The sequence below is a fragment of the Rhinatrema bivittatum genome, chromosome 2 (assembly GCF_901001135.1).
Source record: "Rhinatrema bivittatum chromosome 2, aRhiBiv1.1, whole genome shotgun sequence".
Classification (NCBI taxonomy): Eukaryota; Metazoa; Chordata; class Amphibia; order Gymnophiona; family Rhinatrematidae; genus Rhinatrema; species Rhinatrema bivittatum.
In genome coordinates this window covers 732439838-732466412 of record NC_042616.1, presented here as the reverse complement: position 1 = coordinate 732466412, position 26575 = coordinate 732439838, and the positions used below count along the sequence as shown (strand labels likewise).

General features: G+C 43.8%; 1 protein-coding gene across 3 annotated transcripts in view; it reads right to left on the bottom strand.

The window, feature by feature from the left end:
* OXR1 (oxidation resistance 1) overlaps positions 1-26575 on the bottom strand; it is a 1217970-nt gene that overhangs the window by 239088 nt on the left and 952307 nt on the right. The window lies entirely within an intron of this gene.

Genomic DNA, 26575 nt, shown 5'->3' with positions numbered 1-26575 from the left:
ATGGGGGGGGGGGAGGGGGAAAGGGAAGAGGAGGTGGGTGACAAGTACTCAGGTAGAGGATCGGGCAGGAGTGAATGAGATTGGAGGAAGTACGGGGAGAGGGAGAATGATTAAGGTAATGAGGATTGACAAGCGTGGATGAGGAGATCAGAGGGTATGGGAAGGGGCAAGAGTACATGAGAGGATGAGGGAGGAGGACTCAGGACAAGAGTAATGTGATCAGAGTTGTGAGATGATTGGAGAAGCTGGTGCAGAGAGAAAGCGAGGTGATAGGAGGGACTGTGAATGAGGGGGAACAGAGAGGTATGAAAGATTGTCCTTCCCTCTCCTGATGCAGGATCCACTCTTTCTCCTTCCCGCTCCTTGATCACTATTACCTCTTCTCCACTCATTCTCTCTAGATCCCTGATTCCCCCCTTATTCTACCCTCCTCCTGTGCCTCTATCCCACCTTCTTCCTCTATCCTATCTTTCCTGAGATTCCCTCCATCTTCCCATCCCCTAGATTTCCCTTTTTGAGTCACCCTCCTCCCTCCTCAGTACCATCACTAAGATACCTTCCCCACCAAAAAACAAACCAATAGCCACAGACTTAAAAAATCTGTCACAATTTGCTAATTCTTGCCACACATGCTTGAAAAATTAACAGGATACTGGGTGCACTGATTAAAGCAACAGAAGGCAGCAGAAGAAAGGACTGATGGCAAGAAAGAGGATAAATAAAGAGGGCAGAGGGAATAAATATGAGGGATTAGGTGTTCAACATAAAAAAAGGAAAATTGTAGAATTTTAATATTAATGAGAAAAAACTTGAAGTTAACATAATGGGCATGGTAGCTAGTGAACGGATATAAAGAAACTGTGGCCGAGAGAGTCATAAAAAGGAAGATCACACTTAAGATAAGAAATGCCATGCCGAGTTAGACCAAGATCCATCAAGACCACCATCTTATCTCTGACAGCAGCCAGCTCGAGTAACAAGTACTCAACAGATCTAAAACATCAGATCTATTTCGTGTAACTTACTCCTAAAAGATAGCAACAGCTTTCTCTAGACTATCTACCTAATAATGCTTTATGGACTTTTCTTCAAAGAGCATGTTCAAACATCTTTTAAACCCTACTATGCTAGCTGCCTTGCCTACTTCCTCTAGCAACAGATTCCATAAGCTGATTGTGTACAGAGTTTTACAATTTGTTTTAAATCTGTTAATTTCATGAACTGTTCCCTTGTTTTAGTATTATCTGAAAGGGTACATAGCCATCCTTTATTTACCCATTCCTAGGGACTTTCATTTTCAATTTTCCTTTTATTTTTCTTGGGAAATTAGTGTTTATTATAACAAAAATTGGGAAAATAAGAGGAAACATTTTCCATAGAGTTTCTCTTGCTTTTGTTCATTATAACAAACACTGATACAATTCTGGGAAAAATAAAAACTGAAAAAATTGGTAGTGCAGTAATAATGGGAGACTTCAATTACCCCAATATTGACTGGGTAAATGTATCATCGGGTCACACTAGAGAGATAACGTTCCTGGATGGAATAAATGATAGCTTTATGGAGCAATTGGTTCAGGAACAGACGAGAGAGGGAGCAATTTTAGATCTAATTCTCAGTGGAGCACAGGACTTGGTAAGAGAGGTAACGGTGGTGGGGCCGCTTGGCAATAGTGATCATAATATGATCAAATTTGATTTAATGACTGGAAAAGGAACACTGTGCAAATCCAAGGCTCTCGTGCTAAACTTTCAAAAGGGAAACTTTGATAAAATGAGAAAAATTGTTAGAAAAAAACTGAAAGGAGCAGCTACAAAAGTAAAAAATGTCCAAGAGGCTTGGTCATTGTTAAAAAATACCATTCTAGAAGCACATGTATTCCACACATTAAGAAAGGTGGAAAGAAGGCAAAACGATTACCGGCATGGTTAAAAGGGGAGTTGAAAGAAGCTATTTTAGCCAAAAGATCTTCATTCAAAAATTGGAAGAAGGATCCAACAGAAGAAAATAGGATAAAGCATAAACATTGGCAAGTTAAATGTAAGACATTGATAAGACAGGCTAAGAGAGAATTTGAAATGAAGTTGGCTGTAGAGGCAAAAACTCACAGTAAAAACTTTTTTAAATATATCCGAAGCAGAAAGCCTGTGAGGGAGTCAGTTGGACCGTTAGATGATCGAGGGGTTAAAGGGGCACTTAGAGAAGATAAGGCCATCGCGGAAAGATTAAATGATTTCTTTGCTTCGGTGTTTACTGAAGAGGATGTTGGGGACGTACCCGTAATGGAGAAGGTTTTCATGGGTAATGATTCAGATGGACTGAATCAAATTACGGTGAACCTAGAAGATGTGGTAGGCCTGATTGACAAACTGAAGAGTAGTAAATCACCTGGACCGGATGGTATACACCCCAGAGTTCTGAAAACTAAAAAATGAAATTTCAGACCTATTAGTAAAAATTTGTAACTTATCATTAAAATCATCCATTGTACCTGAAGACTGGAGGATAGCAAATGTAACCCCAATATTTAAAAAGGGCTCCAGGGGCGATCCGGGAAACTACAGACCGGTTAGCCTGACTTCAGTGCCAGGAAAAATAGTGGAAAGTGTTCTAAACATCAAAATCACAGAACATATAGAAAGACATGGTTTAATGGAACAAAGTCAGCATGGCTTTACCCAGGGCAAGTCTCGCCTCACAAATCTGCTTCACTTTTTTGAAGGAGTTAATAAACATGTGGATAAAGGTGAACCGGTAGATATAGTATACTTGGATTTTCAGAAGGCGTTTGACAAAGTTCCTCATGAGAGGCTTCTAGGAAAAGTAAAAAGTCATGGGATAGGTGGCGATGTCCTTTCGTGGATTACAAACTGGCTAAAAGACAGGAAACAGAGAGTAGGATTAAATGGGCAATTTTCTCAGTGGAAGGAGTGGACAGTGGAGTGCCTCAGGGATCTGTATTGGGACCCTTACTGTTCAATATATTTATAAATGATCTGGAAAGAAATACGACGAGTGAGAATCAAATTTGCAGATGACACAAAATTGTTCAGAGTAGTTAAATCACAAGCAGATTGTGATAAATTGCAGGAAGACCTTGTGAGACTGGAAAATTGGGCATCCAAATGGCAGATGAAATTTAATGTGGATAAGTGCAAGGTGATGCATATAGGGAAAAATAACCCATGCTATAATTACACAATGTTGGGTTCCATATTAGGTGCTACAACCCAAGAAAGAGATCTAGGTGTCATAGTGGATAACACATTGAAATCGTCGGTGCAGTGTGCTGCGGCAGTCAAAAAAGCAAACAGAATGTTGGGAATTATTAGAAAAGGAATGATGAATAAAACGGAAAATGTCATAATGCCTCTGTATCGCTCCATGGTGAGACTGCACCTTGAATACTGTGTACAATTCTGGTCGCCGCATCTCAAAAAAGATATAATTGCGATGGAGAAGGTACAGAGAAGGGCTACCAAAATGATAAGGGGAATGGAACAACTCCCCTATGAGGAAAGACTAAAGAGGTTAGGACTTTTCAGCTTGGAGAAGAGACGACTGAGGGGGGATATGATAGAGGTGTTTAAAATCATGAGAGGTCTAGAACGGGTAGATGTGAATCGGTTATTTACTCTTTCGGATAGTAGAAAGAGTAGGGGGCACTCCATGAAGTTAGCATGGGGCACATTTAAAACTAATCGGAGAAAGTTCTTTTTTACTCAACGCACAATTAAACTCTGGAATTTGTTGCCAGAGAATGTGGTTAGTGCAGTTAGTATAGCTGTGTTTAAAAAGGATTGGATAAGTTCTTGGAGGAGAAGTCCATTACCTGCTATTAAGTTCACTTAGAGAATAGCCACTGCCATTAGCAATGGTTAAATGGAATAGACTTAGTTTTTGGGTACTTGCCAGGTTCTTATGGCCTGGATTGGCCACTGTTGGAAACAGGATGCTGGGCTTGATGGACCCTTGGTCTGACCCAGTATGGCATGTTCTTATGTTCTTATGTCTCTACTCATTCTATAAAATGCATGATTTTATAGATTTCTGCAAAATCCCCGCTCAGCCATTTCTTTCCTAAGCTGAATAGCTCTAATTTGTGTAGCCTTCATTCACAGGGAAGTCATTCCATTCCCTTTATTATTTATGTTGTCCTCTATACCTTTTCTAGTTCCGCTATGTCTTTTAAACTGGCGTGTCCAGATCTGTACAGAATACTAAAGATGCGGTTACACAAAAGAACATAAGAGTTGCCATACTGAGTCAACCAAAGAATCAAGTCCAGTATCCTATTCCCAACAGTGGCCAATCCAAGTCACATGTATCTGGCTGAATCTCAAGAGATAGATTCCAAGCTGTTTATTCCAAGAATAAGCAGTGGATATCTGCAACTCTACCTTAATAATGGTTAATGGACTTTTCTTCCAGGAACTTCTCCAAACTTTTTTTTTTTTTTTTAATGTAAACACAGCAATAATAGGGCTAGATTTTTAAAAAATATACACGTGTGCCCATTAAAGCAAAATTGCACGACGATGAGATCGGGGCCTTCCCCAGTTGCTACCCCCTACCCTAACCTCCCTACCCTGCAAAACTTTTTTTTTTTTTTTTTTACCTTTTATTTTGCAAGTTACTTCAAGGCCCGACCTGAAGTAACTACTGCGCGGAACCAGGACAGCGAGGAATGGCCCCGTCCCGGACCGCCCCGCGGCCTGCCCCCTTTTGAGGACCCGGCATTTACTCATGTGGCCGGACCCGTTTGAAAATTAGCCCGGCACACGTAAAATCACGGAATTTGTGCGGCCAGGATTTTAAAATCCGGCCAATTGCTTTCATCACATCCTCTGCCAACAAATTCCAGAGCTTAATTACGCATTGAGTAAAAAAAAAAAAAAAAATACCCTTTTAGTTTTAAAAGTATTACCTATTAACTTCATTGAGTCTCCCTTGGTCTTTGTACTTTTCAAAAGAGTAAACAACTGATTAACGTTTATTCATTCCATTCCACTAATTTTATAGACCTCTATCATATCTCCCTTCAACCGTGTCTTCTCCAAGCTGAAGAGTCCTAACCTTTTTAGCCTTTCTTCATAGCGGAATTGTTCCATCCCCTTTATATTTTGGTCACTTCTCGGTACCTTTTCTAATTCTGCTATATCTTTTTTTTAAGATGTGGTAACCAGAATACGCACAATACTCAAGATAAGTTCACATCACAGAGCAATACAGAGGCATTATAATATTCATTTTATTCTCCATTCCTTTCCTAATAGAATGCTAGGTATTATTTGCTTTCTTAGCTATTGCTGCTCACTGAGCAGAAGATTTCAACATATTTTCAATGATGACACCTAGATCCTTTTCCTGAGCGGTGACTCCTAATGTGAAACCTTTCATTGTAAAGTCATAATTTGGGTTATTCTTCCATAAAATTTGCACTTGTCCATATTACATTTCGTTTGCCAGTTGAATGCCCAGTCTCCCAGTTTTGCAATGTCCTCTTCCAATTTCTCACAATCTTCTTGTGATTGAATGTTGATTAATTTGGTGTCTTCAGCAAATCTGATCACCTCACTTTATGTCCCCATTTCCAGGTCATTTATAAATATATTAAAAAGCAGTTGGTCCCAGAGTAGATCCCTGGGGCACTCCACTATTCACCTTTCTCCATTAGGAAATGTTACCTTTTAGCCCTACTCTGTTTTCTATCTTTAACCAGATGACAATCCACAATAGGACATTGCCCCCTATCCCATGACTTTTTTAATTTCCTAAGAAGTCTCTCATGAGGGACTTTGTCAAATGTTTTCTGGCTCACCTTTATCCACGTTTATTTACACCCTCAAAAAAAATGTAATACATTTGTGAGAGAAGAATTTCCTTGACTAAATCAGTGTTGGTTGTGTCCCATTAACCTATGCCTGTGTGTTCATCAATTTTGTACTTTATGATGGTTTATACCATTTTGCCTGGCAGAGACATCAGATTCACTGGTCTGTAGTTTCCTGGATCACCCCTTAAAAATTGATGTTACACTGGTAATCCTTCAGCGTTCGGGTAGACAATATTTTTTACAAATTTCTAATAGCATGTCCGCAATTTCATTTCTCAGTACTTTCAGCACTGAGAAATGAAATTGTCCAGGTGATTTGCTACTCTTTAGTTTGTCTGTTTACCCTAGTACATCTTCCAGGTTCACTGAGATTTGTTTAAGTTCCTCTGAATAATCACCTTTGAATATCATTTCTGTCATGGATATATCTTACTTCCTCATTGAATGCTGAAGTAAAGAATTCATTTAGTCTCTCTGCTATGGCTTTGTCATCCCTAAGTGTTCCTTTTACCCCTTGATCATCTAATGGTCCAAATGATTCCCTTGGTTTCTTACCTCGAATGTACCAGAAAAAGTTTTTATTATGAGATATTTCTTCCACAGCAAATTTCTTTTCAAATTATCTTTTTGCCTTCCTTATCAATGCTTTGAATCTAACTTACCAGTGCTTACCAGTTTCTTGTTTTCTTCACCATTGGTCTATACAGAGGCAATATATTTTCTGTTTTATTCTTCATTTCTTTTTAAATCATTCTTAACATTCCTTTTTGACTGCTACAGCACACTGATCAGAGGATTTTATTGTATTGTCTAAAAGGCTTCCAAGATCGTTTTCTGGCTGGAGAGAGTTTGAAATCCAGCATTGTGTACCTGAAGAGGGGATTATTTTTCCCTACATATTGCACTTTTCACTTTTTCATATTAAATTTTATCTGCAATTCAGATGTCCAGTCAACTCACAAATTCCTTCTGCAGTTCCTTACAATCCACTGTTTTAAGAACACTGAATAATATGGTCATCTGCAAATGTGATGACTTCACTTGCTCTCTTACAGATATTGTTCATAAATTATTAAATAGCATAGGTCCTAGTACTGATCCCTGAGGTACTCCATTAATTACCTTTCTTTATTTGGAAGCCCCACAAGGAGCACAAGTGAAGAGTGTTGGGTTCAAGTCTGGAATAGGTTGCACAGGACGGACCGACCAAAGGCACCATCAAAGCAGTAGTGAGCTGCTAACGTGTGGAGAGGACTCCAGGTCGCAGTCCAGCAAGTTTCAGCGACAGGCACCGTACGCATATGGGCCACAGAAGCTACCATGGCCCGCACAGAGTGAGTCTTCACTCTGCCGGCCAGCTGGAGGCCTGCCTGCGCATAGCAGAAGGCAATACAATCCGCCAGCCAGTTCAATAGGGTTTGCATATCCACCGTTGCATATGTAACCAGGGTCTGAAGCTCGCTGACCCTGTGAGCAGAAGTGATCACTACCAGGAATATGACTTTCCAAGTTAGGAACTGCAGACTACAGGACTGCAGGGGCTAAAAGGGAGACTGCGTCAGTCTCGCCAAGACCACGTTGAGGTCCCAGGACACTGCCGGTGGCCGAAGAGGAGGCTTCAGTTGGAGGAGACCCCACATTAAGTGGCCAACTAGGGGCTGGACCAAAACAGGCATGCCAGCGATCCCTCAGTGGTACGCATTGACAGTGCTGAGGTATAGTCTGACAGAATTGGTTTGTAGCCCAGACTCAGACAGGTGCCACAGATAGTCCAAGCAGCCGGGGGAGAGGCATGGGAAGGGGTCCAACCCATGCCCTCCGCACGAGATGGAAAAGTGTTTCCACTTCGAGGTGTAGGACTTCCTAGTTGAAGGTTTCCAGGACTCTATAAGGACCCGAGAAACATAGTTCGAAAGTTGTAATGGCTGGAGGATCATTCGCTCAACATCCATGCCATGAGGGCTAGCGCCCAGAGGTTCGGGTGGTGCAGGATGCCCTGGTACTGTGATATGAGGTCGTGTACCATCCCCAACGGGATGGGCACGTGGACAGACAGGTCCTGGAGGAGTGGAAACCAGACCTGCCGAAGGCAGGAGGGTGCCACGAAAATCATGGTCTTCCCTGTCCTCCTGGAGCTTTGACAGAGTCTTCGAGAGGAGCATGAAAGGAGGGTATGCATACAAGAGGCCCTGCCCCCAGTGAAGGGAGAAGGCAACATCGGCCGGATGTCCATTCCCTGCTACTAGGAAGCAGAACCTGCTCACCTTGTGATTGAGAGGGGAGGTGAACAGGTCCACAGCTGGCGTACTCTAGTGGCGGAATAATTCTGCCACTACTGCAGGGTTGAGGGACCACTTGTGTGGCTGGAAGGATGGGCTGAGGCGGTCTGCCAGCGTGTTGAGGTGACCTGGCAGGTAGGTCGCCTGGAGATGCATCCCTTGGGAGAGGGCCCAGTTCCAAACCTGCACTGCCTCCTGGCAGAGGAGGAACGAGCCTGTGCTGCCCTGTTTGTTGATGTACCCCATTGCGACCTGGTTTTTCATCCTGATCAGAAGTTCCTTAGATGACAACTGAACTCGAAATGCCTACAAGACATACCGTATTGTCCGAAGCCCCAGAAAGTTTATCTGGCAACATGTTTCGGCAGCAGAACAGAGGCCCTGAGTATATAGGCTGCCTGTGTGAGCTACCCAACCCTGAGGAGAAGCATCAGTGGTCAGGGTCACCTGGGGCAGCGCGGGTTGGAAGGGAAGACCATGTTCCAGATTGGGGAGGGTTCCCCACCAGGCCAAGGCTAGCTTGAGAGGGTCTGTGACCGTGATCAGAGCCTCTAGATCCTGGGATGCCTGCTGCCACTGAGACCGCAAGGCCCACTGAGGTGTCCGCATGGGTAGGCGGGCTAAGGATGTCACATGGACGGAGACCGCCATGTGGTCCAGCAGGTGGAGTAGGAGATGGGCTGATACCCTTTCACTATTGCGGATGAGGGTGGCCAGTGAGGAGAGGGCAACCGCCGATCCTTGGGCAAGAAAGGTTTTGCTTGTGCCGTGTCCAACCTGGTGCCTATGAAGTCCAGCTAGGAGGGCGGGCAGAGGTGCGATTTGGGGAAGTTGATAACGAACCCCATAGTCTACAGGGTCTGAACCATCAGGGCCAGAGCTTGCAGGGCTCCAGAGTGGGAGTCTCTCCTGACAAGCCAGTCATCCAGATATGGGAACACATGGATCGAGTGACACCCGAGGTAGGCAGCCACCACCACCAAGCATTTGGTGAAGACGAAGGGGGCTGATGCCAGCCTAAAGGGCTGCACTCTGTATTAAAAATGTGCATTCCCTACCACAAAGTGGAGGTACTTCCTGTGGTTGGGGACAATCACAATGTGTGTCTATGCCTCATCCAGGTCAAGAGAGCAGAGCCAGTCTCCTCTTCGGAGGAGGGGGGGGGGGGGGAGATCAGCGTGCCCAGGGAGACCATCTTGAATTTTTCTCTTATGAGAAACTTGTTCAACGCCCTGAGGTCGAAGATGGGGCACAAGCCGCCATTCCTTTTTGGGATGAGGAAATTCCTCGAGTAGAACCCCTGAACCTGCTATGTGCGAGGGATTGGTTCCACTGTGCACGCTGTAAGGAGGGTGGACAGCTCTTGTTGAAGAATGACCAAGTAAGCGGATTAACTCCACGATGGGGGAGTGGTCTCCGGGAGCCGGCTAAAGTGCAGGCGGTACTCCTGGCGAATGATGGAAAGAACACGACGTGATCCCCTCCCAGCGCTGGGCGAAGCTGAGGAGCCTGCCACCAGCTGGGGGATCGGGTGCCACGGAACTGCCAGCTGACTTGTGCTCCCTCGCCGCCAGTCAAAATCCTGCGGCTGGGGTTTACTGGGATGCCGGTTGGGGTCTGCGAGCCTGCAGTTGGCAGGGGCAATGCCTAGAACTGGTCTGGAGGGTGCGAGACTTCCGCTGCCAGTAGAAGCGCTTACGTGAGCTTTGCCTGAAGGATTTCCTGGCTAAGGATGGCCCTTCTGAGGGACTAGTAGATAGCTGTGCCATCGCATCCTGGACCTTGTCCCCGAACAGGTTCTTGCCTTTACAGGGCAGATCGATGAGCATATTCCTGGACCTCCAGCAGGAGGTCCAAGGCTCAGAGCCAAGCAATCTGTCTGGCACCAACGCCTATGGCAGCTAAGTGGGCTGCAGTTTCAAAAACATCGTAGGTGGAGCACACCTTGTGTTTCCCTGCTTCCAGACCTAGCGAAGAAATGGCGGCAAGCGCTTCCTGCTGCTGCTGGGAAAGGCCTATGCAAAACCCTGGACTTGCTTCCAGAGATTGCGGTTATATTGAGTCATGTAGAGTTGGTAAGCCGCAATGCGGGCGACCAGTAAGGCACCTCGGAAGATCTTTCTCCCTATGGTGTCAAGTTCCCTATGCTCACATCCTGGAAGAGCAAAGGCATGGGTGCGAGAGTGCAGGACCTTTTTTTTAGGGCAGACTCCACTACCATGTAATTTATCAGTTGTTTTTGAATGTATTTAACTAGTTTACAATCCTGTATTTTCCTTGCCTTTGCCTCAGTTTCTTTTACCCCCTCCCCTTTACCCCTGTTATAATGTATTTTCCTCGCTTTTGTTAATATGTGAACCAGCATGATGTGCCTTTCTAATGCCGGTATATAAAAGATATTAAATAAATAAATACCACTGATTGGTGAGGGAGCTGCCTCCTTTCAAACCCCAGGGCCTCCTGCATCAAGCAGGTGGCATCGGCCTTTCTGTTAACTGGGGAGATGGAAATGGGGTGCTCCCACATGCAGAGACGTTCCTTAAAAATGTTGTGGATCGGAACTGCCACGATCTCTTTAGGAGCATCAATGAACTGGATCATCTCCAGCATCTTGTGGCGCTCATCCTCCTCCGTAAGGAGCTGAAAGGGGATGGCATCAGCCATGGCACTAACAAACCCCGCAAACAACAGGTCCTCAGGCAGTGACTGGCACCACACCTCTGGGGGCGAGGGCTCCGAGAGAGGATCATCAGAGGACTCTGAGAACGAATGTGTGGAGTCATCACCCCAAGGGTCACAAGGACCCTCTTCCTCACATGGGCGAGGACAACGTGAGGGGCATAGATGGATCCCCCGGTATCGAGGGAGTCATCAGCCATGGCAAGCCAGAAGGACTCGGCAGCGGCTCAGGGAACTATGACCGAGGGCACCCGGTTTCAAAAGCTTCATCCTCCCCGGAAGACCCGTGAATCGGAATCACCGCAGTAGAGAGTATCGGTGGCCGTTGGGGCATAGACGGCCCCTCTGGCACTGGCTGCATTGGTAGGATGCAGAGAAGGACGTCCAGACACTCCAGTAAGGGTGCCAACATCGATGGCGGAGGCTCAGACAACGGTATGGGGGCCAGTGATGCCAGTATCTCAACGCCTTGCAACGCTTTGAGCATCGCCGACTGCACCCTGCAGTCCAGCTCCTCCTGGAAGTCCTGAGTGGTCAGGTCTGATGGAGGGGGTTGAGGCATCGATGGCTCATTCTCGGGTCCCCAAGCTGGCATGGCACCCGGACTGGTAGGGGATTGCCTTGGGCTACTGGGGGCACCGGAGGATGGAGCCTCCGGTGGCTGGTGCTGCTTTGATGGCAGCTCAGTGGCCGCTGAGGCCGCTCTGGAACTGGAACAGTGTCGAAATGCTGACCGGTCTTTCCTCGCCACAAAGGAGGTCAATGACCCCGAGGTCTGGGGGAGGGGAGAGACCACAGAGGATCAATCTCCCTCTCCCCAATCCTTGGGGGTGGAAATCAAAGGGACCGCGACTGGCAGACTGGGATGGCTCTCCACGATCCTTGGGCATCGAAGCAACTGACGCAGAAGTGGAGGATTTCGGGATCCCGAAAAGCGTCTCCATTTTGTCAAAGCGCACAGTGCCCCTAGGGTGTCATCTGATGGCACAAATGACATCCACGGACATCGTCCGAGGCCCCCAGGCAAAGGATGCAAACCTCATGTGGGTCCATGATGGACAGTCTGCAGGCACTGGGGGCACCAAGGAAAACCTGTCAATGCCATGAAAAAGACCTGGCATGCAGTCGATGGCAGACTGCCACTGGGAGGTGGACAGTTGGGAATTGACTGCAAGATCAAGCAAAAGTGAAAAAGAATCTACCGTACTGGAAGAGCACCGACCATGAAGGGGAACCAGACGACAACTTGAGAAAAACTCGAAGAAATTAGAGAGAAAAATTGAAAAAAAGTGGTGCTCTACGGACTACGAGGCCACTGCACCGTGGAAAAGAAGAGACTGAAGGGGGACCTCACGTGGATGCGCAGATAGAAGCAGGCTAAGCATGCTCAGTCTGCTGGCCAAAGTTTCTAGAAACTTTGACAAAAGTTTTCCGTACCAGGCTCCATCAGATGATGTCACCCACATGTGAGGACTACCATCCTGCTTGTCCTAGGAGAACAATACTATTATTGTTGGCAAGAACCCTTTTTTCCATTTTAGACTTATCCTACGAGGGCAGCCTGGAACACAATTATCAAACTCTAGGCAGGAAAGCAGTTGGGTTGTATACTTCAAATTCTGTACAACAAACTGGCCAAACTTACTATTGTGTTGGCCATCTCCATCCAAGCAATAGTGAGATGTGAATGTATGGATAGAACTCCATGCCGCAGCTTTGCAGATCTCCTCCATGGGTACCAATTGCAGGTGAGCTACAGATTCTGCCATAGCTTGGACAGAGTAGTTATTGACATGGTACACCATATTGAGGCCCACCTGGGAATAGCAGAAGGAAATGCAACCAGCTACTCAATTAGATAAAGTTTGTTTGACACTGGCTAATTCCATTTTGTTTACATCAAAAGATACAAAAAGCTGGGTGTACTTTCTATGGACTTCAATCCCCTCCAGGTAGTAGGCCAAGGCTCATTTGTAGTCCACCTTTGTGGACATGTGGCCTGGGAAAGAATGATGGAAGGACGAATGATGGAATTCCAACATTGCATTAGGCAAGAACTTGGGCTGGGTGTGCAGAACCATCCTATCATGATGAATCCTAGGTAGATAAGTTATTAGAGCCTGAACTTACTGACCCTGCATGCTTAAGTTAACACAGCCAAACACACAATTTTCCAGGTTAGGTACTTCAAGTCAGAAGAGTGCAGTGGCTCAAAGGGAGCTTTCAACATCTGGGTCAGTGCCATGTTGAGGTCCCTATACAGAATGAGAGGTCTGATGGTAGGCTTCAAATGAAGCTGACCATGCACGACTTGGACAACCAAAGACTGTGCAGAGATTGGTTGGAAAGTCAACCTCTCAACATCCAGGCAGTTAGAGCCAGCAGCTTTTGGGATGGCACAACCTTCCTCGATCCTGAGTGATGAGATCTATGGAATTCCCTAGCCTGACTGATTCCCTGATGCACATCTCTCTAAGGAGTAGAAACCAAATCCGCTCTCTGCCTTTTGGCTCTCTTGAGAGCGGATTCAGCTACCATAAATTGGTGTAGCATCTGCCTGATTTTGAACAGAGAGTCCTCCTATTAATGGGAGTCACAGAGAGATAGTGTGCTACTGATGTTGACATTACTCTTACTGAATGTGCCTTTCCTCGCCCGTGGAGAGGAAGGCCTGCTTTTTCATAGCAAAACTGTATGCAATCTGCTAGCCAATTGGATATAGTATGTTTACCCACTGCTTTCCCTGGTTTGTTCGGATCATAGGAAACAGAGTTGATTTGATTTTCTGTGGACTGCAGTGTGGTTTAAGTAGAACGCTTACAGTCCAAAGTATGTAAAGCCCATTCGCCTTGGTGCGAATGAGGCCTTGGAAAGAATGTGGGTAAAAATATGGATTGGTTCAAATGGAATTCCGTAACTATTTTAGGGAGGAATTTTGGATGTGTACGAAGAACCACTCTGTCATGTAGGAATTTTGTATAGGGTGCGTATGTGACAAGTGCTTCTATCTTCTAGCTGATGTAATAGCTATGAGGAAGATAGTCTTCCATGTGAGAAATTTAAGATCACAAGAATCTATGTGTTCGAAAGGAGAACGCATGAGTCTTGTTAATACCAAATTGAGGTCCCATTCTGTGACTAGTGGCCGAATTGGTGGTTTAAGTTGAGTTAAACCTCTCATAAACCTGCTGACAAGAGGTTGTGTGGATATTGGTGCATCTCCTATCTTATTATGGTAAGCTGAGATTGTACTTAAATGGACTCTTACAGATGAAGTCTGGAGACCAGATTCTGATAGATGGTATAAGTAGTCTAACAGAGAGGTTATGGGGCAGGTGAAAGGGTCTATATTCTTTTGTCTGCACCATATATTAAATCTTTTCCATTTGGAACATTTTCAGGGCCCAGACCCAGATCTGTGTGGCTTCTTGACAGAGGAGATACGAGCCCGTACCTCCCTGTTTGTTGATGTACCACATGGCAACTGTGTTGTCCGTTTGGATGAGAACAGTCTTGTGTGAAAGGCAGTCCTTGAATGCATGTAGTGCATAACATATAGCTCGAAGCTCCAGAAAATTTATTTGATAAGTCGCTTCGAGTTTTGTCCAAGTGCCTTGGGTTTGGAGATTGTGTATGTGAGCTCCCCAACCCAAGGTGGATGCATCTGTAGTTAACGTTATTTGTGGGACTGGTTGCTGGAAGGGTAGGCCCTTGCGCAAGTTGTCCATGTTTGCCCACCAAAGTAGAGATGATCTTAGTTGGTGGGTTACTTGAATTGGAGAATGAAGTGGTTGAATGGCTTGTATCCATTGTGACCTTAGAGTCCATTGGGTTACTCTCATGGCTAGTCTTGCCATAGGAGTGACATGAACTGTGGAGGCCATATGGCCTAGTAAGGTTAGAAATTGATGGGCTGATGCCTGATGTCCGGAGTGAATCGAGTTTGCTAATGAAGATAGTGTTTCTGCCCGATCTTTGGGTAGAAAGGCTCTTGCAAGGATGGTGTTCAGTTCTGCTCCTATGGATTGGAGTAGTTGAGATGGAGTAAGATGGGACTTTTGGTAATTGATGAGAAAACCCGTGGAGTGTAGTAGAGTAATTGTCTGATTGAGAGAAGACAGAGCTCCTTTTTGAGATTGACTTCTGATGAGCCAGTCGTCTAGATATGGGAAGACATGGACACCTTGCTTGTGCAAGTGGGCTACTATTACTGCCAGACATTTTGTGAAAACTTTGGGAGCAGAGGCAAGTTCAAATGGCAGTACTCTGTATTGGAAATGTTGATGACCTACCATGAAGCGCAGGTATTTGCGATGAGGAGGAAATATTGGAATGTGAGCGTAGGCGTCTTGAAGATCCAGAGAACAAAGCCAATCTCCTGCTTGAAGAAGGGGAAGCATGGTGCCTAAAGAGACCATCCTGAATTTTTCTTTTTTTTAGAAATTTGTTGAGATTTCTGAGATCTAGGATTGGTCATAGGCCTCCAGTTTTCTTTGGAATGAGGAAATAACGGGAATAGAATCCTCTGCCCTGCTGAAGCCGGAGCACGAATTCTACAGCCCTGGCTTTCAGGAGGGTGGATAATTCTGTTTGTAAGTGAAGCAAATGATTTTTGCTGAGATGAGAGGAATTCGGTGGAGAATCTTGAGGAATGGTTATGAAGTTGAGTTGATATCCTCGGTGTATAATTGAGAGGACCCATTGGTCCGATGTTATTGACGTCCAAGCATTGTAAAAAGTGGACAGTCTTCCTCCCACTGGTAGTGTTGGTCGAGGATTGGAGCAGAGGCCTTATTCTCTGGATATGATCTCAAAATCCAGTGGCAGGTCCGGTTTGTGGAGCTGGTTGAGGCCTAGTTGTTCTTTGTTGCCTCTGTTTTGGTCGCTGTTGGGACCTGGGAGGCCTCGGTCTGGATGAAGGAGGATAATATCTCCTTTGTTTATAGAATGGGCGCCTAGTGTCCCTTCGTGGGGCCCTGCGGCTAGCATGTGTTGGGTCATGCGGAAGAGAAGATAATTGTCGCAGGGTCTCAGTGTGTTCACGTAGTTGTGCGACTGCGTCTTGAACCTTGGTGCCAAACAAATTATCTCCAAGGCAAGGAAGGTCGACAAGCTTATCTTGCACTTCTGGCGTTAAGTCGGAGGCTTTGAGCCAGGCCCATCTTCTGGCAGTAATGCTGGATGCAGCAACTCTCGAAGCCGTATCATAGGCATCATAGGCGGCGCGGACTTCATGTTTTCCGGTGTCTAACCCCTTATTAATGATGTTTTGTGCTGCCTCTTGATATTGTGCAGGCAGGGATAGCACAAATTCTTCCAGCTGTTTCCAGAGGTTCCTCTGGTACTGGGTCATCTAGAGGTGGTATGCTGAGATCCTGGAGGTCAGCATTGCTCCTTGAAAGATTTTCCGACCCATTTGATCCAGAAATCTGTTATCCTTGCCTGGCGGGATAGATGAATGAGTCCTTGTACGTCTGGAATGCTTCGCGCAGACTCTACGACCACCAAGTGGTGGGGCAGTTGGGGTTTTTGATAGCCTGGTGCTGATTGCACTAGGTACGTAGAATCTACTCTTTTGTTCACTGCAGGAACTGTGCAGGGATGTTCCCAGATGCGTTGTTGTAACTGTAAGAGCACTTCATGGATAGGAATTGCGAGATTGTGTTTGGGAGGATCTACAAACTGGAATATTTCCAGAATTTGCTGTCTGTCATCCTTTTCTGCCTGCAAATTGAATGGGATAGAATCCGCCATTTCTTGGACAAAGGTAGAAAAAGAGAAATCCTCTGGAGGTGATTGTTTTCTGGGTTGAGGTGGGGAGGGATCAGACATGAAGTCCTCTGATGAGACCTCTGATGAAGTGTCTGCCCAAGTGTCATATCCAGAAGGTTGGTGAGTAGGTGTAGTCCTAGGAATCGTAGGTACACCTGAGGGTCCAGGTAGAGGGTCTACAGACACAACGTCCTCTACGCCCGCCTCCACTGGATTAGCAGGTAAGGAAGCAAGTAATTCTTGGTACCTTTTTGTCAGGATACCGTGTAATGCTGCTTCTGCACTTGGAGCTTCAGAAGATGCAGGTGGGTGTTTTAGCATCGAGTGTCTTAATTTTGTCGATGACTTAAGTCTCGATGCCGATGCCTTGTGAGGAGGAGGTAAGGTGGGTGCCGTCGTGTAAACCAGCTTCAGCTGTGAAGTAGAAGGAACGGTCAAAGTCGATGTATGGAGAAAAGAGAACATCGAGACTGGAACGGTCACTGAAGGCATCGGTGGCATCGAGGGTTGTAGCATCGATGGCGCTTGTATAGTCGAAAAAGGAATCAACATCGATGTCTCCGATGCCATTGAAGTCTGCAGCATCGAGGTTGGTATCGATGGTATCATTAGCATCAGCGAAACCACCAGCATTGGCGCGGCTGGAGGTGGCAATGCGGCCTCCGGCATCGGCGCAACTGCCGGCATCGGCGCAGACGCCGGAACTTGTGCCTGGAAGGCTTCTTTTACCATCTGCCTTATTAGGCCGATTAAATCTGGCATCGATGGTATCTGGGATGTCGATGCCAACGTCGATAGAGACGGTGCCGGCAAGGGAATCGAGGATACGGAGGTCAGCGGAGGTTCGGATGACTTATGACGCTTAGCAGTCAGTTCCCCCGGGGGAGGGAGCGATGGAGACTCCGAGGATCGATGACGTCGGTGCTTGTGTTTAGGCCTCAATTCCGATACTGACCTGGTCGATGATGTCGATGGTACTGGTGATGGAGCATCGCCGGACCCCTCGATTCGCCGTTTTTTTAAGAATTTTCTTAGTGACCCCTGTTTGTGAAGATTTCGAAGTAGACGGTGAAGGCACTGATTGGAGGTGGAAAAGCTGTGACATTTTCTCCTGCCTCAGCTTTCTGCCTTTCGGGGTCATTTCCTGGCATTGTACACATGAAGAAATTTCATGTTTCTCTCCTAAACGGATTACACATTAGATATGTGGATCGGTTATAGACATGGTCCGGTTACAGACCGGGCATTTTTTGAAGCCCGAAGCCATGTCTCTATCGACAGCCATCAATGGAAAATCTCTGAGAAGAGAAATCTTGAGAAGAGAAAAATCCAAATAATTGTTTTTGTCACCGTCCGGTGACAAATGAGATTTTGTGAGACCCCAAGTGGGGAAAAAAGAGAAAAAAGTGACCTTTTTCAGTCAAAGTAAGTGAGAAGATCTCACAGGGCTCCTGTCACCGCGATGCTGAGGGCAGCGCGGAAAAACGAATACTGGAGTGAGACCCCTGTGGCAGAGAATATCATGGCACGCTGGGCTTGCTCAGTAGCCTCAGGATGCCAGTCAAAAGTTTCTAGAAACTTTGACAGAAGTTTTTCCCGCAATAGGGCTCCGTCAGTGACGTCACCCATATGTGAGGACTAGCATCCTGCTTGTCCTGGGATAAATATGTAGATGTCGTACAATCTCCCCAGTACCTATCAAACTGCATCATTCTCCAAAATGCGTTATGGCCATAATGCATACAAATCAACACCATAACGCATAGCACAATGCAAATTTTGTTTTAAAGGGGAGGGATTGGGGAGGAGTTGTGGGCGGGATTTCCACAAAAGTGGGCTGGCTTCGCAAAGTGTGAAGCCATAACGCATGATATTGCACAGTTTTAACACTGAAAATAACTACACTTTTTTCAAAAGCGTTAAGCTGTGCAATATCATGCATTATGCCCATAACGGAATTTGTGCTAAGAAAAAGGTGCGAGTTTAGGGAAATTTGGGAGTTACCGCACCACACTGCAACTTACTGCTTCGCGAGAGAGAGAGAGAGCCTCTGGGGGTGGCACCATAGTAAGCAGCTATTTATGCTACTATAGGAGGCCCACCTAGTAACTAGAGGTGAGGTTTAGGTAGTAGTGTAGGGGTTAGGGGCCACTTTTACATGCAGAAACGTATGAACAGAACAGTACAATCTTGTGAAGATTTGATGTCCTTCAGAGTGAGGAAACTCACACAAAGATGAGATTTGTACAATGTTCTTGCAATGTTCTCCATTGAGAGAACATTGTACAAATTGCACTACTACCTAAACCTCACCTCAAGTTACTAGGTGAGCCTCCTATAGAGATATAAATAACTAACTACTACAAGTGCCTTGTAGATAGTGTCTCTCTCTTTCTCTACGCTGGATGCGAAAAGTAGGGTTTACTGCATGGCGCGGTAAACTTACTGCGCCGTGCGATAATACTGATGCGAAGCAATAAGTTACCTCGTGGTGCGGTAACTGCCAAATTTCCCTAAACACACCCCTTTTTCTTAGTGCGGGCATTATCACTGCATTATTAATGAATCTAGGGGAAAGAGAAAGAAAAGCTGGGTAGAAACTTCCAAAGATAAACCCACTCTAGATCAACACTTCCCACGTGGTGTGCTGTAACTGCAAAGCAGGTGTGCTGCAAAAAAGGCCTGAGAGAAATTCTTCATGTTCTTTCCTTCCTAGCTTGCAGGCTATTCTGTGAAGGGGGGAGGGGGGGGGGGGAAGACCTGCTCACAGACTCCAGGACATAACAGAGAGAAGGTACAGCTGAATGAGTCAAGGGGAGTGGAAGTGGGGGGGGGGGGGGGGGGGTGGGGTGGGGTGGGGTGGGGGGAGGGGAGGGGAGGGGAGGGAAAACTGAATGTGCCAGAAGTTGTGTGTGTAGGGGGGAAGTGAAGGTGATGATTCTGAGGAGGAGGGTGAGGGTGGAGGTAGAGGGAAGGAAAGGTAATAAGTACATAAGTTGCACCATACTGGGTCAGACCAAAAGGCCATCAAGCCCAGTGCTGTCTACTTATGCTGTCTACTTAACTATTTATGCTCTCTAGATATCTGTGCTACCAATCCCAATTATCTTCTCTATTTATTTATTTATTTATTTAAAAGTGTTTGTATACCGTCTTTACAAACAGTGTTTAATCAAAACGGTTTACATAACTAAATAAAAAACAAATGTAAATAAAGATTTAAATTTAAAAGAACATAAAGATTATCAAATTATAAAAGCTCAAAATTACAAAAATATATAATAAAAATAAAAATCTAAAACAATGAATAGTTTACATAAAAAATAAATCAATATATAATAATGTTGTGCCCTGTGTGATGGAGAAGTAGTTATGTTATTTAGTATGTGATATATGGAAAGCAGATTGAAATAAATGTGTTTTTAGGGATTTTTTGAAGTGTTTGGAGTTGGATATGGATCTTAAAGAGTCTGGTAATGTGTTCCATAAGATTGGTCCAATGACAGAGAATGATCTTTTTCTGGTGATGTCAAGACGGGCCTGTTGTGGTGATGGGATGTCTAAGAGGTTTTTGTCCAGTGATCTTAGATGTCTGGTGGGTTTGTAAATCCGGAGAATGGAACATAAGGTAATTGAATTAGGAGTGTAGATGAGAGAGTGTATAATGTACAGGATCTTGAATTGTATTCTGTATTTAATTGGTAACCAATGTAATGATTGGTATATTAATAAAATATCATAATTATTGCTGACCTGTTACCCTGATATATACTACTATTTATGCAATATACTCCATTTGCTATACCATTACTATTTATGCTATCTTGTGGCACTGTAATACTACAATTATCTATGCTATCTTTTAGGCACAGTTTTTCTTACCCATGTTGCTACTACAATTTCCTATGACATTTGTCTAATCATCTACTACTGTACCTGTCAAATTATTTGTAAACCGATATGATATGTAAATCGAACACTGGTATATAAAAACAAACAAACAAACAAACAAATAAATAAATAACCTGTTTACAATTACCAAGCAGGTCACAAGTACCTAGCAGGATCCCATAGATTCAATTCTTATCTCAGGCATAAGTAGATTTCTGCAACTCAACCTTATGAACGTTTCCTACAGGAACTTGTCCAAAACTTTTTTTAAACAGTTATATTCATTGTTTTCACCACATCCTCTGGCAATGAATTCTGGAGATTAATTATGTGTTGAGTAAAAAAAATATTTTCTCTTATTAGTTTGAAAAGTATCACTTAGTAACTTCATTGTGTATCCCCTAGTCTTTGTACTTTTGAGAGAGTAAGCAAACAATTCACTTTTACCCGTTCCATATCTCCCCCTCAGCAATCTGTTCTCCAGGCTGAAGAGTCCTAATCACTTTAATTTTTCCTCATAGGAGAATTATTCCATGAATGTTATCATTTTGGTTGCCCTTCTCTGTACCTTTTCTAACTCTGCTACATCTTTTTTTGAGATGTGGTGACCAGAAACACACAGAATACTCAAGAAATGTTTATACCAAGGAGTGATTACAGAAGTACTATGATATTCTGTTTTAATCTCCACTACTTTCCTAATAATTCCTAACTTTCTATTTGATTTTTTGACTGCTGCTGCACAATGAACAGAAGATTTCAATGTATAGATGCAAGGGGGTTGGAAGGGGAGGTAATGATTCTGAGAGGGAATGGGAGGGAAGGCAATGGTGCCAGAGGGTAGAAGAGAGGAAAGGTGATGATGCCAGAGGGTGGAGTAGCCAGATAAGCTAGGACGAGAAGGTGATGATGCGGGGGGGGGGGGGGGGGAGGGGAGAGAGACAGAGGAAAGAAATAGTGATGATGTCAAGCGGTGGGGGAGAGGAAAGGTGATGTGGAAAAGAATGGGATTTTGCCCCCCCCCCCCCCAGAGGTACTTTATGCACTGTAACTGTTGAAGGGGCTGCACAAGTATCCACTTATATTAATATATATTTAAGTATCTAGGACTTCCAGCATAAGCAGAAACTGCAATAAAGCATGAACCAAAGTCAAATTAAAGCTTGTGTTGACCATGTTTGAACCCTTAACCTTTAAGATACTGCTTTTAGCTGACAGGAAATTGTATGAGTGGATGGAAAATTTTATTCTTGCAACCAGCATGGCGCTAGCATTAGAGGTATGACATAGTGCCATTATGAAGACTCCTCATATGTGTCTTATTCTCAGTAAGTAGAACAAACAGCTAACACTTTGGTTAAGCAACCTTTTCACATTGCTATTCCTTGCTGGTCTAATGGTTTAATGACTTTTTTTTTTTTTACTTTTTAATTTATCCTTATTAATTTCAAATTATTTACATTCACGAGAATCTTAATTAAGGAAACATAGTAGTCCTGAAAATTTATTTATTTATTTATTTTGATTTTTTCTATACCGGCATTCGTGATAACATCACATCAAGCCGGTTTACAGTAAACAATGGGGTAATAACCGGAACATAGAACAAAATATGTAATATACATATTATAAATACATATTATAAATACAGTTACAATAAACAAGGATACGTACAACTAGGAGTAAGAAGAAGAAAAGATAGGAACTTTAACATGTTGTATTAACCTTTCCCTGCCAAGGATCCCTTCTTTGGTAACCAGTAGAGAATTATATAAATCATCTCTAGTTCTCTCTAGTACCCCCAAAGAACTATCAGGTCATCTGGAATGCTCTCCCGTCAGACCTCAAATCAGTGCAATGCCCTACTACATTTAAAAAAAAAGACTAAAGACCTGGTTATTCAACCAAGCTTTCTCATAATCATCAATCTGCGGAACTTTCCCTGCCAAGGATCCCTTCTTTGGTAACCAGCAGAGAACTATATAAATCATCTCTAGTTCTCTCTAGTACCCCCAAAGAACTATCAGGTCATCTATGAATCCTTGGCAGTCTAAAAATCAAATACCCAGCCTTACAATCAAATCCTTGGCAGTCTAAAAATCAAATACCCAGCCTTATACCTATCACCCATTTCCTTAGCCAACATTTGGCTCCGTAGCATTTACGTTATGTTATTAACCCCATATATCTGTATCCAAGTTCCTGCTACCTGTTCATTGTAAGACATTAACTTGTCAATGTTTCTGTTTAGAATGTAAACCGAATTGATCAGTAACTCTGTTATTGGAAAGTCGGTATATAAAAGTGCTAAATAAATAAATAAATAAAACCTGTAGAATGGTAAGGTTTCCAAAGATGGAAGTGAATGATTTACAATGAATTGTTCAGTTCAAAAATGCAGTTTTTAACAATAAGGAAGAAATCATAAATAATGAAGATTCTGGATGTTTATAAAGTGTAGGGGAAAATTATCAGGATAGTTATAAAAGAAAATTGTTGCTTGGAATTTGAATATCGGAGAGAATTGTTTTTAGACTGAGTCTGGGAAGGCTTGTTTGAAAAGCCATGTTTTGAGTTTTTTTCTAAATGTCAATAAGCAGGGTTCTTGTCTAAGTTCCGTTGGTATGGAATTCCAAAGAGTGGGTCCTGCTGTGGAGAAAGCCCTATCTCTATAAGTTATATGGAGGGAAGTTTTGGAAGGTGGTACCTGCAGAGACTCTTTGTAGTACTCTCTTATGGGTCTGGAGGAAGTATGCTTTATGAAAGGGATTTGTAGGTTGAGAGGAGCGATTTGTTGGATGGATTTATAGATTATCGTGATTGACTTATAAAGAATTCTGAAATGGATTGGCAGCCAGTGTAAATCTTTAAGGATCGGGGTGATGTGCTCTCTTCTCCTTGTATTTGTTAGAATTCTAGCTGCCGTATTTTGAACCATTTGTAGCGGTTTAGTATGTGTTGATGGGGTACCTAATAATAAAGAATTGCAATAGTCTAACTTGGAGAAGATTATTGCTTGTAGGATAGTCCTGTAGTCATGGATGTGGAACAGAGGTCTTATTCTTTTTAGAACATTCAGTTTATGAAAGCAGTCTTTAGTGGTTTGGTTTATGAATGCTTTTAAGTTAAGCCTGTTATCGATGATTGCGCCCAAATCTCTTACTTTTGTTGTTTGTAGATTAGTTGGAGGGATTGTAGGGGTGTGGCTAATCTCAGATGATATTAGAAGGAGTTCCGTTTTTGAGGAATTTAGGATTAAATTCATACTGGAAAGGAGGGAGTTGATTTCTTGCAGATAATATTCCCAAAGATCGAGGGTTTTTTTAATGGATTCTTTAATTGGTATCACAATCTGGACATCATCTGCATAAAGGTAGTGTTTAAGGTTCAAGTTGTTTAATAGATGGCAGAGAGGGAGGAGGTAGATGTTAAAGAGGGTGGGAGAGAGGGATGAACCTTGGGGAACTCCTTGAGATGAAGGGTAGCGTTTAGATTCTTTACTGTGTATTTTTACCTTGAAGCCTCTGTTTTTCAAGAATGAGTGGAACCAGGACAGTGCAGAGCCTGTTATGCCGATATTTAATAGTTGGTTAAGGAGCATAGAGTGGTTAACAGTATCAAAGGCGGCTGAGAGGTCCAAGAGAATCAAAAGGAAGGACTGGCCTTTATCTAGGCCAAGGATGAGGTAGTCTGTTAAGGAAATTAGTAGAGATTCTGTGCTTAACGATTTCCTGAAGCCATATTGTGAAGGGTAGAGAATTTTGTGGTCTTCCAGGTAGTCTGATAATTGAGAATTAACCAGTTTTTCCATGACTTTAGCAATGAATGGGAGGTTTGAGATAGGGCGAAAATTGGAGGGGTCGTCAGGGTCTAACTTTGGTTTTTTCAAGAGCGGTTTGATTGATGCCATTTTAAGGTCGTCAGGGTAGAGTCCTTTAGATAAAGAGCAGTTTATTATGTCTGCCAGAGCTTTGGATATGGTATCCGGAATAAGGAGGAGTAATTTGGAAGGGATTTGGTCTAATGGGTGTGTAGATGGTTTCATCTTTTTCAGTATTCTAAGGATCTCAGAAGTTGTAGTTGGTTCACATGAGTTGAGTGAGATGTATTTGTTATGGTGTATATAGGTACTGTAGGGGGAAGAAGTATTAGGCGAATTTTTAGAAAGGAGGTTAGCTATTTTGTTGTTGAAGAAGAGAGCAAGCTCCTCTGCCTTTTCTTGTGCTTTGTTAAATGGAATGTCAGGTGTTTGGATTTGAGTTAAATTGGAGACGTAGGTAAAAAGGGCTTTAGCATCAAAGATCATATGATGGATCTTATGAGCATAGAAGTCTCTTTTGATTTTTTGCAAGGAATTTTTGTAATTGTGGAGAGCAATTTTGTAGGTAGAAAGGGTGGATGCTGAAGGGGATTTGCGCCATTTGCTTTCGTTCCGTCTGAGGGAAAGTTTTAGATTTTGTAGTTCTTCATTAAACCAAGGTTGTTTTTTTGGAATATTGTGTTTTAGTTTTTTTGTTGTTAGAGGACAGAGTTTATTAGCTGCAGTTTCTGTAATATTATTCCATGAGTGAAGTGCTGAATTTGGAGAGGAAAGGTCCATGTGGGGTAGTTCTAAGACTAGGTGGTTGTGGAGGTCCTCGGATGCACATATTTTCCTGTAGGAGAATTGTTGTTGAGGGGCGGAGTGCTGTTTTTTTTTGTGCCAGTGTGATGGTGGTCGAGATTAGAGAGTGGTCCGACCAGGGTACTGGTTCGCAGATCGGTTGAGTTGAGTTAGAGATACCAGAATTGGTGAAGATGAGGTCCAATGTATGACCTGCTTTATGAGTGGGTTTCTTGATAATCTGATTGAAACCTAAAGCAGACAAGGCTGTAATGAAAGTTTTCCCATTTGTAGATAGAGATGGATTGTTGACATGTAAATTGAAGTCACCAAGTATAATTGCTGGAGAATCTAAATTAATGTGGGAGACTATTAGTTCCAGAAGAGGAGAGGCATCTAAGTCGAGAAGGCCTGGGGGGGCATATACAAGAAGGATTTGGAGATGGTTTGATTTGAAAAGGCCTATTTCCAGTTTGGTAGAAGAGTTGACAGAGTATTGGGTGAAATTCAAATCTTTTTTGGTAGCTAGAAGAATTCCTCCACCTTTTCTTTTCTGTCGGGGAATGGAGAAGAAGTCATATGAATGTGTAGGTAGTTGGTTAATTAGAGCAGTGTCTGTCAATTTGAGCCAAGTTTCTGTTATAGCGCATATGTCTGGATTTTCTTCTAGGAGAAGATCATTGAGAATGGGGGTTTTTTTAGTGATGGATTGTGCGTTGAATAGATATAGTGAGAATAATGTTAGTCCAAGCAATTGTGTAAGAGGGGAAGCCATGATGGGAATGAGGGCTTTATAGGTGTGAGGATGAGAGGTCCCAAGAAAGTTACTAGTTGCATTGTGTCTCCTGTGATGAAGAATCGGAATCGGTAGACCGCGGAGCATGATGGTTAGAATAGGTCGGAGGTCTTATTATTATTATAGAAAAGTAATGTTAAAGATCTGCTATGTGAATGGGGTGGAGAGGTAAGAAAATTCACGGTGGTTGATTGTGACTGAGGCTTGAATGAGAGGTGAAGAATGATTGCGAATTGCTTGTAGACTTGGAGAATAGTCGAGTGAAATTGAAGAACTGGTATTAGAAGACGAGAGGTGGATGATGATGGTTATGGGGATGTGTTATGCGTCAGGGGAGTACGAAGAGGTGCACAGAGGGGTAGGCCCTTTTGTGCTAGCGGTGATTCGGTCCTGGGAAGGTCTTTTTATTTGTTTAGGTTTGGCGTCAGACGTCAGAATCAGCATCAGACTCAGCGTGCTGGTTGAAAGCTGAGTGCTTGGAGGAAGTTGTCTGATGCTAGTTGAGAGCTGAGTGCGGTAGTACACTTTCTCTGGACGTTCTGCAGTGTAGGAGCAGGAAGTAGCTCCCAGTTGGAGGGAGAGATTGAAAACTCAATGATGTGGGGTGCGGAGGTTGACCTGCGTGAGAAACTGAAGGGCTGAACTGTATCAGGTTTCTATATTAGGGCTGTCCTGCGGGGCTACAAGAAGGGGCACACAAAGGGGCAAGCCCTTAATT